At 42.2% G+C, this 15727-nt stretch overlaps 1 long non-coding RNA gene across 11 annotated transcripts in view; it reads right to left on the bottom strand.

The window, feature by feature from the left end:
- Positions 1 to 15727, bottom strand: part of LOC140615992 (uncharacterized) — a 44839-nt gene that overhangs the window by 16376 nt on the left and 12736 nt on the right. For 5 of the 11 annotated variants that reach the window (XR_012016511.1, XR_012016515.1, XR_012016506.1 and 2 more), the window contains one exon: positions 13077 to 13210. This is a non-coding gene — a long non-coding RNA (uncharacterized lncRNA). Of the gene's footprint in view, positions 1 to 6747; positions 6795 to 8063; positions 8240 to 8375; positions 8913 to 13076; positions 13211 to 15727 lie in introns of those variants that run through there. The other 6 variants (XR_012016510.1, XR_012016507.1, XR_012016514.1 and 3 more) reach the window with 2 other exon arrangements.

Here is a 15727-nt window from a genome sequence, read left to right as displayed (position 1 = left end):
CATTGAAGCTGCCAAGAAAATCCATGAAGCTAATTAATGGAATCGTTAATTCTTTCGTTAGCACAAAGTAGGCTACCTTCTCATTTCCTCAGCGAGGACCACAGCGAAATGGAAGCTGCAGCTGCAAAGCGCTCTCATGGTTTCGCAGCACGGTCTATTCCTGGTCATCTATTTTTCCCAGAGCACTCAGACTTGGATTCATTTTCATAAACTCCAGGCTGCTATTTTGGGATTTGCTTTTGTAAGTCTAAATTGATTTAGTTCACAGTGGACTACACTTCGTTGCATCTGCCTAAAAGGAGAGCTGCCCATTTATCTGGATTTAGCCTCGATGCAGTGCTATCTGGATGAAAGAGGCTTGGCTTGTGAGGTTTACAGGGGCTCTTCAAAGCCCAGGATCCTGCAATTCCCTGATTTCTCATTCCATTCCTCATATATTTTCATCTCCTTAGGAGAGACATTGAGGATGTTTAAATTAAAAAAAAAAAGAAAAAAAAAGAAGAAGGAAGGAAAAAAGAGAGGAAGGGAAGAAGGCAACAGAAAAGAAAGGGAAAAACTCTTATTTCCCTTCTTTCCCATTGATTGCTTAATGATTCTTATCCCCTATTTATTTAAAAAAGAAAAAAAAAGTTTATCTGAGGTTGTTCAAGCCAGGGTGGCTAGCAGCAAGATGAGAATCCCTGTTTTCCCGGATAGGAAGGTGGATTCAATTCAAACTTGTACTCCATTTTCTACAAACTAATGGACAAACCACAATGGCATCTGTTTCCCCAACTATAAAATGGGATAATAATCTCTCTAACCTTTTCTTCCATTCTTAGATTGCCCCAAAGATAAATTTGATGCTGTAAAATCACTTTGAACACTTCAGTGAAAGGAGCTACAGAAACAAAAGACATAATTATAGAGCTGCTTGGTAAAGCGCTATTGCATTCTGACTACAGTGAACTCAGACCAAAAATTTTATTGGATTTTGCTGCTCTGTTTAACCATCATATAATATATGACACATCCTGTTTCCCACTGAAAGGATCACGGCTCCAGGGTTGATGTCAGATCTGGAGCATCCTGTCGTGACAAGATGGCAAGGAAATTAACAAAGACTATGGGAGTCATTTCCAAAGGACCATGGGATAACCTAAATAAGCTCCTATTGTGCAAAAAATGGAACCATTGGAGCTTCAAAAGAGTAATACCTAAGGTGGTTGAAAATATCAACATGTTTAAATTTATCAGCTTATAAAATACTTTAAAAACCTGATTCATGAGCTATATGTTCATTTTCATAATTATAGTGAGTTCCACAGATGTGTACATTTATCAAAACTCATCAAATTATACACTTTAAGTGAAATTTGCCTTCATTATACCTTAATATTCATATTAATATATAGATTAAATAATTAAATCTTTTACTATTGGATAATGCTAAAAATGCACTCATTATTTTGAATAATTAGTGAAGAAAATGAAGCATTTTTCTTTTCTAACACAAACTGTATATTTTTTTACTTATATTTTGTTAGTTATACAATGCAATATTGATTTTGGGAGCACAATTCAGTGATTCATCACTTACATACAATACCCAGTGCTCACCACAAGTACCCTCTTTAATATCTATCACCCATCTAGCTCACCCTATACCCATTTCCCTCTATCAATATTCGGTTTGTTCTCTATTGTTAAGAATCACTCATGGTTTGTTTCCCCCTCTCCCTTTTTCTTTTTCCCCCTTTCCATATATTCATCTGTTTTCTTTCTTAAATTCCACATATGAATGAAATCATATGGTATTTGTCTTTCTCTGACTGACTTATTTCACTTAGCATAATACACTCACTCTAGCTCCATCCACATCACTGCAAATGGCGGGATTTCATTTTTGAGGGCTGAATAATATTCCATTGTGTATATATATACCAATTCTGTGTCCATTCATCATTTGATGGACATTTGGGCTCTCTCCATAGTTTAGCTATTTTTCATAATTCTGCTATAAATATTGGGGTGCATGTACTCCTTTGAATCTGTATTTTTGCATCCTTTGGGTAAATACATCCTTTGGGTAGTACAGTTGCTGGCTCATAGGATAGTTCTATTTTTAACTTTTTGAGGACCCTCCAAACTGTTCTCCAAACTGCACAAGTTTGCATTCCCACCAACAGTACGAGAGGGTTCCCCTTTCTCCATATCCTCACCAACACGTATTGTTCCTTATGTTGTTAATTTTAGCCATTATAACTGGCATGAGATGGTGTCTTGTTATGGTTTTGATTCGTATTTTCTTGTTGATGAGTGATGCTGAGCATCCTTTCATGTGTCCATTAGCTATCTGTATGTCTTCTTTGGAAAGATATCTGTTCATGTCTTTTGCCATTTCTTAACTGGATTACTTGGTTTTTTGGTGTTGAGTTTGTAAGTTCTTTAAAAGTTTTAGATACTAACCTTTTATCAGATATGTTGTGTGCAAATATCTTCTCCCATTTTGTAGGCTGCCTTATAGTTTCATTGATTCATTCCTTTGCTGTGCAGAAGATTTTATCTTGATGAAATCCCAATAGTTTATTTTTGCCTTTGTTTCCCTTGCCTTTGGAGACATGTCTAGCAAGAATTTGCTGCAGCTGAGGTTATAGAGATTGCTCCCTGTGTTCTCTTCTAGGATTTTGATGAATTCTTGTCTCACATTTAATCTATTTTGAGTCTATTTTTGTGCATGGTGTAAGAAAATGGTCCAGTTTCACTCTTCTGCTTGTGACTGTCCAGTTTTCCCACACCATTTGTTGAAGAGACTATCTTTTTTCCATTGGATATTCTTTCCCACTATGTCAAAGATTAGTTGACTAAATAGTTGTGGGTCCATTTCTGGGTTCTCTATTCTGTTCCATTGATCTATATGTCTGTTTTTGTGCCAGTACCACACTGTCTTGATGATTACAGCTTTGTAATATAGATTGAAATCCAGAATCATGATGCCTCCAATTTTGTTTTTCTTTTTCAGAATTGCTTTGGCTATTCAAGGTCTTTTGTGGTTCCATACAAACTTTAGGATTGCCAAAACTGTGCTTAAAATAACCAGATAGTAGATGAAGTTTCTCTTTATAGGTATATTCCTATTAATAAACAATGAAGGAACTCCTAATACATTAATGATTGTAGACGTAGATTATCAACAACTACATACATAAAAAAAGAAACATACAACCAGACATTATTGGCCTCCTGATGGAAGAACACACCACCACCTATAAAGTTGTTTTGCCAAAAAAATTAAACCCAATTCTGGATCAACTTCTAGGTCCAACTCCCAGTTTGCAGGAAATAGGAAGAAAGGACATGTTAACTGGTAATATGAACATGTGATCAGAAAAATCCAGTCAGGGGCACCTGAGTGGCTCAGTCGTTAAGCTCAGGTCATGATCCCAGGGTCCTGGGATCCTGCTGCATATCAGGCTCCCTGTTCTGTGGGAAGCCTGCTCCTCCTTCTCCGTGTACTCCTCCATCCTGCTCATGCTCTCCTACTTATACTCTCTCTCACTATCTCTCTCTCTCAAGTAAATAAATAAAATATTTTTTAAAAAAGAAAAAAGAAAGAAAAATCTAGACAGTGAGAACTCTGCAGGACAAAACCTGATTTCTTGGGATGCCTGGGTGGCTCAGTGGGCATGATCTGCCTTTGGCTCAGGGCATGATCCTGGAGTCCCGGAATTGAGTCCCACATTGGGCTCCCTGCATGGAGCCTGCTTCTCCCTCTGCTTCTGTCTCTACTTATCTCTTTCTGTGTCTCTCATGAATAAATTTTAAAAATCTTAAAAAAAAAGTTTTAAAAAAAACCTGATTTCTTCACCAAATTAATTACAAAAAGAAAAAGAAGAACCTACAGGTTAAAAAAAAAAACTAAAAGATATCAACCAAGGCAATATGTGAGCCATACTTAGATCTTGAAATTTTATAATTTATATAAATTTTAAAACTTATGCAAGAATTGGAAATTAAAAATAGATTGAATACTTACTATTAAAAGTTATTGTCTATTGTCGATGGTGTGATACTGTTATCATGGTCATGTTTTGTTTGGTTTTTTGAGAGAGAGTAAGAGGGGGAGGGGCAGAAGGAGATGGAGACATAGAATCTCAAGCAGACGCCACACTGAGTGGGGAGCCTGATGCAAGGCTCCATCTCATGACCCTGAGATCATCACCTGAGCCAAAGCCAAGAGTTGGACACTCAACTGACTGAGCTACCCAGTCTCCTCCATGGTCATGTTTTTTTTTTAAAGAGTTCTTGTCTTTTGTAGATGCTGAAAAATGTATGGGTGAAAATGATTAATACCTGTGATTTGCATCAAAGTATCACAAGAGGGTAGAAATACATAAAATAAGATTGGCCATGACTTCATAGTTGAGTGGTAGGTACATAGATGTTCATTATACTCTTCTCTCTATTTCTCTGTGCTTAAAATATTCCATAATGAAAAGTATTTTTGAAAAATAATAATCTATACATTCTCTTGGCAAGTTAGTTAACTCTCCATCATACACTTGCCCAGCAGAGAAATAGATTCAGTAGCATCAAATGCTTGGAGCTCTTCCTGTCAATTAATGTTTAGAAAATGCTTTGAGGTTTGAAGATGAAAGGTATTATGTAATTATAAGGTATTATTACTATATTAGAATTAAATAAATTACACAGTAAATTTGGAAATCTAAATATGATCACACCTATTTTGAGATTTGGGTCATGTGGACCATATCCTTCCTAAGAAATATCCATAAAGGGTCAATGGTCAAAGATGGAGTCAAATGGAATTCTTTCCCATACAAGGCACCTGGCCAACCCCCTTAGGCAGAGCAAATCTTAGGCAAAATTACTAAGAAAATTAAGTTCACCTTAATTTTGTTTTAAGTTTCACCTTAATAGGAAGATGTCTCCCCATCTTCCTATTCAAGAACATGGTCTTCTGCCTCTCTTATTCCCTTCTCCATGCTCCTAATTAACCCATGCTAGACTTGCATACCCAAAATTACCCAAAATAATCAATATTTCATTCATTCATTCATTCATTTCACTAAAAAACATTTATTGAGAATCTACTCTGTGCTAGATATACAGTTATGAATACAGCTCATCCTGGAGGAGCTCATAAGCTATTGGGGCAGCAAGACATCTAAATAATTCATTATAATGCAACTACATGAGGTGTGGACAAAGTGGAAGCAGAACAGGAGTTACTTACTCTTTGTAAGAGGATCTGGCGAAGTATCACTAGGGTAGTGACATTTAATCTGCTTCATGAAAGATAAATAAGAGCTCAGAGGTGGAGAAAGGCATTCAAGGTGTATTAGTCAGGGTTCCCCAGAGAAACAGAACCAGTAGGATGCATAGAAATACATGGAAGAGGAGATTTATTATAGGAATTGGTTCACGCACTCATGGAAGCCAAGTCACATGATCTGCCATATGCAGGGTAGAGAACTAAGAAAGCCAGTGGTATCATTCAGTCTGAGTCCAAAGTCTGACAACCAAGCCAGAAGAAGAGGGAGGTCCCAAATCAAGCAGAAAGAGTGAATCTGCCCTTCCTCATTTTTTTGTACTATTTGGGCCCTCACTGGATTGGATGAGGCCCAGCCCCATTGGGGAAGGCTATCTGCTTTACCCAGTCTACCAATTCAAGTGCTATTCTCTTCCTGAAACACTCTCCACAGACACACCCAGAAATAATGTTTTACCAGCTGCCTTGGCATCCCTTAGCTCAGTCAAGTTGATACATAAAATTAACTATCACACAAGGCAAAGGGCATAATACAAAGTCATAAGCGAGCCTGGGGACAACTTACTTGTGGATGGAGAGATGCGTTTGGAAAAGTGGATGGAGCCAGGTCTTGAAAAGCCCTGTATACTGTGCTGGGGACCTTGAACTTGATCCTGGCACCCCTAGATGCTTTCTGATTAAAGAATGCCTCATTCAGATCTGCATCAGGACTGCATATTTCCTTGCTTGGCTTTGGACCACGTGAGACTATAAATTATCTGCCCAGGCTTGTTCTATCTTGTAACCCTTAGTCCCCAGGACAGATTTAGATCTTTTGCAAGGGTCTAACTTAAAGGCAGTAATTTCCATTTAAAAAAAAAAAAGACACAATAGCTATAAACAATGCTTTGGAAAGGAGCTTGAGGAAGAAAAAATAAATAAAAGAGAACTCCATTCCCTAAAATAAACGTAGCCTGACAATGAGTTAATGTAACCTTTTTTCCCACTTCAGAACTGGTATATCCCTCCTCACAAGTGAGCCTTGGGAGAAACTGCAAAGGGACTTATAAGTCAGTGGTCACATCCCTGGCATAAGTATTAGGATTCCTGTACAAAAGAGAGGAGGAAAATACAGGCCCTGAGTCCCCTGAAAGAAAAGTGAATGGAGCCCTCCTTGAAAGAGGAAGAACCTGTGTCCTCATTATGGGAGTTGGGCCAGCAGAGGAGGATAATTGGTGCGGCACAGAGCTGTATTTCCCCAAGGAGTCTACTTCCCAGTTCATGGGAACTTGGTCTAAGTTAGTGACAAAGGAAGCTGTATGTCTGAAAGATCAAGACTACCTCTGGGAATTTGAATGGAGCCATGAACTCTCAGCGAGCTCGGGGCTAGACCTCCCACAGACAGCAGGGAGGAAGTCCCAGCTGGAGCGGCCACCCCTGCTTGGACACAGAGAGCTCTCAGTGAATTCAGGGACCAGAGAACAGCAAGGACTTACTTGGAGGGACTGGGCTACACAGCATGCTTCTGGATGAGAAACAGCGTCTAGGAACCAGGTAGCAGACAGAGAGCTGATGAGGTCCCGGCAAAAATAGCTGGCAGTTCCACCCTGGGGGTGGGATTTCCTGCCTCTGAATCACAGCCTCCTGATGGAGGGCCTCTTGGTTGGCCCTGATGCTGGTCCCTGACCTGACCGTAGATCACATGAATGCCAACCCACAACTCACTGGATTGTTAACACTTTTCAGCCCTCCAATAATACTACTTTGTCTTAACTTACCTTTTCTTTTTTTTTTTTTTTTTAAGATTTTATTTATTTGGGAGGTCTGGGTGGCTCAGCAGTTGAGCATCTGCCTTCAGCTCAGGGCGGGATCCCGAGATCCTGGGATGGAGTCCCGCATTGGGCTCCCTGCATGGGACCTACTTCTCCCTCTGCCTCTGTCTCTGCCTCTCTCTCTGTGTGTCTCTCATGAATAAACAAAATCTTTTAAAAACAAAAAAAGATTTTATTTATTTATTTATTTGGCAAAGAGAGCAAGAAAGCATAAGCCAGGAGGAGAGGCAGAGGGAGAGGGAGAAGCAGGCTCCCTGCTGAGCAGGGCACCCCATGTGGGGCTTCGGACCCTGAAATCATGATCTGAGCCAAAGACGGACTTTTAAGCAACTGAGCCACCCAAGCACCCTTAATTCATCCTTCCTCCAACTGACTTTGGATTCATTCACACTGTCCAAACTTAGCATTTGAAGCTCCTTTAGAGTTAACACAGTCTTGGGTACAGCCATACATGTAGCAAGTTTTGCTTTTCTAAAATACTCTACTTGGGTCCTTTTGACATAATTCAATTCCTATTTTCTGCCCTTTTTATCCTTCTTCTTATTCATAGACATCTTGAGAATGTATATAACCTTATTACTTTGTTAGCAATTACTAGCCATGGATAATTCATTTTCCTATTATTTCAACAGCAGCGGCAGCCTGTCATCTACACTATAGCTTAGTTTCCAACTGCTGGTGTAAACAATGCGGTGTGTGACCAACCTGGACATTTTCACCAGTTGAATCGATCTGAGGTCCAATTGGTCTAAACAGCAATCAGTGATGCACAATTGAGCACAATAATCACTTAGAAGTTCAAGTCCTGGTGCATACATTGCATGTTTTACATCACATCTGTACTGTTTAAAAATTCTATTGCTAATATATTGCAGTATTGTATTGGTGTTTCTTTTATAAATTTTAGGGGTTTTTGGTAAATGCTTAAATAAATAAAGTCAAAAGTTAAAAAAAAACCTGGGTGAGAATTGAATACAAACCTTATGCTTATGAGCAGATGTTTTTGTTGCTTTCCTGTGTGTGGTCTATGTTAGAAATATATTCAGCTCAAGGATTTGGAATTCAGTTTTCAGGTTGCTTTAGTGAACATCAACCTTTGGAAGTATCACTTGAAAGTAGTGCTTCAAAGCCTCTGGGAAAAAAGGGACGTAGAAGTCTGCGTGCGTAAGGGGGTGGGGAGGAAGGGACAGAGAATTGAAATAATCATTCAAAATAAAAAGCTTTGACTAAGAGCACAATATGTTAGTTATCTCCTCATCAATAACAAATCACACCAACGCTTGATGACTTACATGAACAACAAACAGTGTGGTACCGTGTATTGTCTCTCCGTTTCTGTGCGTCAAAAACTTGGAAGCACCTTCGTGGCTGTGCCAGCTTGTGGCTCTGGGGTCTTCCATGAAGTTCCAGTCAAGGTGACAGGCAGGTCTGTGACCATGGAAGGCTAGACGGGAACTGGAGGATCTGACTTCGAGGTTGGCAAGTTGGTGCTGGTCATTGGCAGACGTCAGCTTCTTGCCCCATGGATCTCTCCACAGGACTGCTTGTGTCCTCACAACATGACAACTGGTTTCCCTGGAGGGAAGGATCCAGGAAAGAACCTAATGGAAGTCACAATGTCTTATTCTTCCCTAGCCTCAGAAGTCACACTTCATCATTTCTGCAATAACCCACCAATCACACAGGTTGGCTCTTCAGTGTGGGAGAGGCTTGAACACCAGATGCCAAGGATCACTGGGGGCCTTCTCCAAGTGTGGCTACCACAGTGACCCGACAGATGTCGGCCCCTCAATATCTCAAGTCTTCTACATTGCTGGAGTTTTCTTGCCCTTCAAAATAGAATTAAAACTCTGCTTAAAAATGCATCCCACCCATGACAGAAAACCCAATGACCATCCCAACATCTGCATCTAGTCCCAAAGCCCCAGGGCCCTGTGTTGGACATAGAGAGGCTCAGTCCAAATCCCCTTCAAGGAAGGACCCATGGTCCCTGCTGCTGAGAATGCCATGTGACACCTCCACTCTCATCTCCTCCAGGTTGTGCCTCAACTACACCTCACCTGAGGCCACACCTTCCCAGGTAGCCCACATCCAGTGACTGACGGAGGAGAACATAGGAAGGCCCAGGCACTCAGCCCTGTCAGGGACAACCCTGACAGACCACGACAGGTCCAGACTGCCACCAGGTCCCCAGGTCCAGTTTAGTCTCTCCCTCTGTTAATCCTCCTGCCTCCCATAGTCCTGAGCCCACGGGCCTCCTTGACACACATCCTGAACTCCGTATCTGAGCACCTCCTTCCTGGAAAGCCCCAACTGCAAGATCCCTTTCACTCAGAGCTCTTTCAGAGCTTTCTCACTCCTCAAACCAAGCATTTCTGTTCATTTCTTTGGCAGAGCCGATGAACCTACTCTGATTCATACCTGGCCCTGGCCACAGAGGCTCTGGGTTCTATCTTTTCATGACCAGGTCAGTCCATCAAGGTTAAATAGACTGTTCTCTCCCCTAGGAATTCCAAGCTTAAATATTAAGGCAATGATTCTTTTTCTCCTCACTCAAGAAGGCAAGTGAAATAGGAGCATGCCTCCACTTGACTCCCAGGTTCTCCCCACCCTATCTCAACACCAGCCTGGCTAGCCTTGGCTCCCGTTATAGCCTGCCCCTGCCATCTTAGCCGGGCAGGCCACCTTTCCATAGTGCTCCCCAAGCACCTGTCTACCACCCTGCTCCCCCTTTTATGCCCCTCCTATTACCAGTTCCTCTTTCTCTGCCTCCACCCACTTCCCCACAGTGGGCTGGCTACTATTCCTCCTTGCAAACTCAGCCCTGTGCTGCTCTGAGCATAATGGGCAAAAATAAATAATAAAATAAAATAAAATAAAATAAAATAAAATAAGGCTTTAGAGCTATAGCCCCTTAGCATGAAGAATCCTTCCAGTTGCAGGATTTATGGTGTTTATGGCTAAAGAAGGCTCAACTCACAATTTTAAAACTAGTGTTCATCTTATACATCTTATATCTGAGTTCTTAGCATCAAGCCGTGCTCCCCACCCCCACCCCCAGTTCCTGCCTGAGCTCCCAGCCCTATTAGACTGGGCCATGCTTTGCTTTTGCCAGGCCCTCAGCCCAGGCGTGAAGGGAGACATGTTAGATTCCCCCCCGCACCGCCTGCCCACTTAATTGTCAAGTGGCGGCTGCCTCCTGGATCCCCCATTTCAGTGACTTATAGACCAGCTTACTCTGGACCTCCTGTGCCCTCCTAATCCACATTGCATACTGCCCTCCCCGGGCTGATGTCTCCAGACTCCTTAGCTAACCCTGCACCCAGCCCTCCAGTGTTGGCCCCCAAGAAAGAATCACAAGTGAAGACTGTTTCCGCCTCTTGTGCACTGGTGGTGGGAAGTACATAATTATATCCTTCCTTTATTTGCTTACTGCCTTGTGTGGGTCACGTCTCACCGACTAATTTGTAAACTCATTAAGCGCAGAGACTGAGTCTCTCTCCAATGCCCTGTTCCCATCAGGCTGACTCGTTCATTAATTCATCAGATATTTCGGTGATGACTCTGTCCCAGACATTGTTGTTCAAGATACTGAGATATGGGAGGCGAGGCAGTAAAAATAAACAGGATCTCTGCTTTCATGGTGGGTGGACAGACAATCAAATCATCACACAAATCAATGTAAAATCACACCAGAGAGCTACTATTGAAAACGCTATGGCTGCAGTTCCTAAAAAGTTAATAATAGAATTGCCATTCAATCCAGTAATTGCCCTTCACGGTGTGTAGTCAGGAGAATGGAAAGCTGTGTCTCAAAAAGGTATCTGAACACGCGTGTTCGTAGCAGCATTCTTCACCATTGCCAAAAGGTGGAAGCAACCCAAGTGTCCATCAAAGAATAAAAGGATAAAGAAAATGCAATCTCGCCATATAATAGAATATTATTTGGCCCTAAAAAGGAAAGAAATAAAAAAAGAAAAAAAAGGGAAGGAAATTCTGACACTTGTTCCTTGAATGAACGTTGAAGACGTGATGCTAAGTGGAATCAGCCAGTCACAACGGGACAAATACTGCATGATTCCACTCATGTGAGGCACTTAGAGTAGTAAATTTGTAGAGACAGGTAACAGAATGGAGGTTACCGGGCACCTGGGGTAACGAGGGAATAGACAGTGTTTAATGAGGACAGAGTCAGTTTGGGACAATGAAAAAGTTCTGGAGATATTGGTGGTGATGGTTGTACAACAATGTGAATGTACTTAATGCCACTGAATTGTACACTTAAAAGTGGCTAAGATGGAGGCACCTGGGTGGCTTAATTGGTTAAGTGTCTGCCTTCCGCTCAGGTCATGATCCCAGGGTCTTGGAATTGAGCCCCCCCCCTCCCCTTGCTCAGCAGGGAGGCTGCTTCTCCCTCTGCTCTGCCCCTCCCCCTGCTTGTTCTCTCTCTCTCTCTCTCTCTCTCTCCCTCTCAAATAAATAAATAAAATCTTTTTAAAAAGACCACTAAGATGATAAACTTTATGTGTATTTTAGCATAACTAAAAAATAATTTTTAAAATAACCAACAAAAAAATTACACCACATGGAAGAGCAACAAAGGCAGGGCAAGGCCGCCAGAGGCCACAATGGCCAAACCAGATTTTGCAGGATGAGGGCAAGCTATGGGGATCAGTGGTGCATCTGCCCTTGCCCACTGCTGAGGTTCTCAGATGGCATAGAACCCCAGGCTCATTCAGCGGCCCTCTATACTCAGATTTAAGAACCGCGTGCAGAAAGAGGTAAAGGAGCCTCCCACTACAACATCCTATGATAATGTCCAGAGATACACGGATTACCCTTCAGGTTTCGCACACCTGTATTTTCCAAGGACTAAACCAGTGACTCTTAGACTTCAATATATACAAGATGTATCAGAGGAGCTTGTTAAAGGCAGACTCCTAGATCCTAACCCCCTAAACCCACATACTGATTCGAGGGTTTGGCATAAGGCCTAGACATATGTATTTTAAATCATGTAGCCCCCGCCCCTCTCAAGTGACTTGAAAGACCACCTGGAGACCACACTTCTGTGAGATACTGGATTTCTGTTTATTTGATAAGCCTAAAAGTCCCAGATGAGACCATCATGACTATTCATTTGCCAGTCAATGGTTAGGAATTGACTGAAACGGTGGCTCAGTGGTTTAGCGCCTGCTTTTGGCCCAAGGCTTGATCCTGGAGTCCCAGGATCAAGTTCCACATCGGGCTCCCTGCATGGAGCCTGCTTCTCCCTCTGCCTGTGTCTCTGCCTCTCTCTCTCTCTCTCTCTCTGTGTGTCTCTCATGAATGAATAAATAAAAATCTTAAAAAAAAAAAAAAAAGGAATTGACCAAAGCAATTTTTTTCAGAATGGCCTGGCCATCCAAAGAAAACAAACAGTACAGGAAAATCCATATATCCACATGATGCCCATATCTCAAGCTATTTTACAGACTCGACACTCTCTGGGAAGCAGGGAAACATAATTTAATATGAATTCTGTAAATAAATAAATGAAGGCAGGCACAAGGCAGTGATTTGAGTTATCTAAAAGACGGGAGTTTGTCATGAAATACGGCTCTCAACCACCTTTCTACGTAGTAGATTAGGTCCAGCCCACCAGTTATTCAGAGCCTATGGCCCCAGAAGTAAGTCGATCAAAACCACTCACTTAGAGGCGTGCAGAGGGAATGAATACTGGCTTATTAGCAAGCAATTAAAATGTGTTCCCGGCGATTATTATTAGGTCGGAGCTGCTGTGTTTAGCACTCCATCAACCTGCAACCATTATTTTCCAATCATACCCTGCAGTGAGGATCCCAGCCACCCTGTGACTCTGCATGGTTCATAAGGAACAAATCTTGCTCAGCCAACAAAGGACGACCCCTCTGTTCTATATGGTTATGACATGAGCCAAACTTTACCAAATCTTATTTCCTTGAAAATTGATAACATACACATGGTAACGGGGTATTATACAAGAGCATATTTATTTTGTAAATCACTCCCCAAACATAGTTGGTTGTGGTCCAGTTGCCCTTCTGTGTTGCTGAGTGACATTCATTTCGTTGGGCTCCAGATGGGACTGGATACAAGAATGAACAACCTGCACGGAGTTTAGAAAATATGTTTCTGTCACTAAGGATAGGCCATTTCTTTGTCAAACCTAGATCTTTTACCTTTGTAGAATACCCTCCAGCCAGCTTAATTTCTGCTTTCTAAGATTTTCTTTTATATATTTCTTTAAGATTTTATTTATTTATTTGAAAGAGAGAGTGTTGGGGGGAGAGGCAAAGGGAGATTGAGAAACAGACTCCCCACTGAGCAGGGAGCCCAATGCAGAACTGGATGCTGGACTGGATCCCATGACCCCGAGATCATGCTGTGAGCCGAAGGCAGACGTTTAACTGACTGAGCCACCCAGAGGCCCCTCTAAGACTTTCCAAGAAAGCCTTCATTGACTTGACCTTTCCATTTTAGTATTCCACCTTTCTTAGCATTTCATTGATTTGTGTCTTATTTCCCCGGTGAGTCAGCAAGCAACCTAAGGAAGAGTCAGGATGAAACTCTAGGTCTCCTGATTCTTTCTACCACATGTAAAAATGTAAAAGCACATGTAAAAGTCCCCTTATCCCTGAGGAACCTGCAACTTTTTAATAATTTTATAATACGAGGCAGGTAAGTAACGTAGAAAACACATCCAGTAGCTCTTGGGTCTGATAGACCTGTGTTTGAATCTAGTTACACCAGTTGCTTTGCTTTCATCCACAAATAACAGAAACTTTCATTCAAATCCTAAGAATATATCTGTCACTTTCATGACAAAAAATCCAGAAGTAGCTGGAGTAGAGCAGCTCCAGGTGGCTGGCTGAGAATAACTGGCTGAGTTCTTTTCAGCTTTCTGCCCCACCTTACTCCAGGCCTTATGTCCAGACACAATGGCCAACAAAAAAAGACTGAATTTCTTTGAGCAAAGTTTCTTTATCTGAAAAATAGTTTTGTCATCTGTATGTACTTTATGGAACGGTAAGAATTAAACAAGATAAAATATATGCAAGCCCTAAGTGGCCCCTGGGTCGGTGCTCCATACTTGATGACTAAATGTGGTCCATTCAGAGTCTCCTGGGGGATCTAATTTAAGGGAGTAAGGATGTGGGCCTTGGATTTAAAATCTACTCAGATTTAAAACCTGGCACCACTGCTTGCTAGCTAAATGACCTTAGATAAGTTTACATAATGTTCCTAAGCCTGTTCCATCATCTATAGCATAGACAATTCTAGTACCTAGTTTTTAGGGTTGGGAGAATGTTAAATAAAATGATCTATGTAAAACACATAGTGCTGAACCGAGTACCCCAGGGATGTTCAATAAATACAATCAATTTTTTCATTATGATGATCGCTGGGGGAGCAAAGAGGACTGTAGCTTGGTGCAACAGGGTGAATTCAATGGGCCCTCCTTTGGGGAAGGAGTCCTACCAGCAAAGAAAGGACAGAGCCTCTTTCTGGGAAGGGCCCAGGGTTACCTAGATGGGGGGGAGGGGGTTGTAAAATGAGACGTGCTCTTTAGAAGGTCTTCAGTGGCCCCAGGGAAGGTTAAGCTTCTGTTATGGGAATGTGGGGAGGGGGGATTGCTCCTCCACCCAGGCCAGGCTAGCCTTGGTGGCAGGAAAGGGCCCGGCGGTGAGGCTGACTTGCCTCCCAAGCTCCGTAGGTGGCAGTGTGTGTGCAGCATTGGAGACGGAAGGCAGGCGTGGCCGACCCGGAGCCCAGCCCAGACCCCAGCCCAGCTCCACACCAGGCACCCAGGGAAACACCACAATCCGAATGCCTTCCAGCCGCCCATGCCCTGGCCGCCCCTTCTGCTCCCGGTCAACCTGCTGTGCTGGAGACAAACCCAGGATGCCCAGGGGCACCTATGCAATAAAAAACACAGCACGAAAAAGCCTCAGCTGACTTTGTAAACACCATTACCTACCCTTTACTTTCAAAAGGATTTGGGATTTCGAAGCTTGTTTTCCCTTTAACCGATTCCATGGGCGGGCTTTGGGTCTGAGAAAACCATTGTACCAGGGAGAGGTTAAAAGGAAGGATTACATGGCTTTAAGAACTAACTCAGAGTTAGGCTAATTCTTGCTCAGCATGTTTGTCATCCACACTGAAGTAAATGTTTTGCTCACTCCACCCCCTCCCCCAACAAGATGATTTTAGGTTTACAGTGTGGTTTATCCCTCAAGGCGCTGCACAAATTATCTCCTTCTGGCACCTCTGAAAAGCAGTTATTTCAGAGGCTAAGGGTACCAGCTGCCTGGAACACATACTAACAAATCCTTTGAAGGAGGCAGACATCATTCCTCCAAAACAGGCAGGTGGCTACAGTCTTAGGAAAAGAATACAGACAACAGAGTCCCAGGTCCGAGTTCCCTCCCTACCATCCACCAGAGTTAAGTTTATGCAGCTGTTCTGAGCCCCAATCTATGAAATGGCCCTACCTCAAGAATATAAATAAAAGGATGGGCAGCACCGTGACAAGCCATTTAGGAGCTGAGCCAAAGAAAGAAATCACAAACCTGAATATACTATATTTAAAATCTTGATGTTTCCCTCATCATTGATTATTTTT

This window comes from Canis lupus, chromosome 24 (assembly GCF_048164855.1).
Source record: "Canis lupus baileyi chromosome 24, mCanLup2.hap1, whole genome shotgun sequence".
Classification (NCBI taxonomy): Eukaryota; Metazoa; Chordata; class Mammalia; order Carnivora; family Canidae; genus Canis; species Canis lupus.
This window is presented reverse-complemented; position numbering and strand designations above follow the sequence as displayed.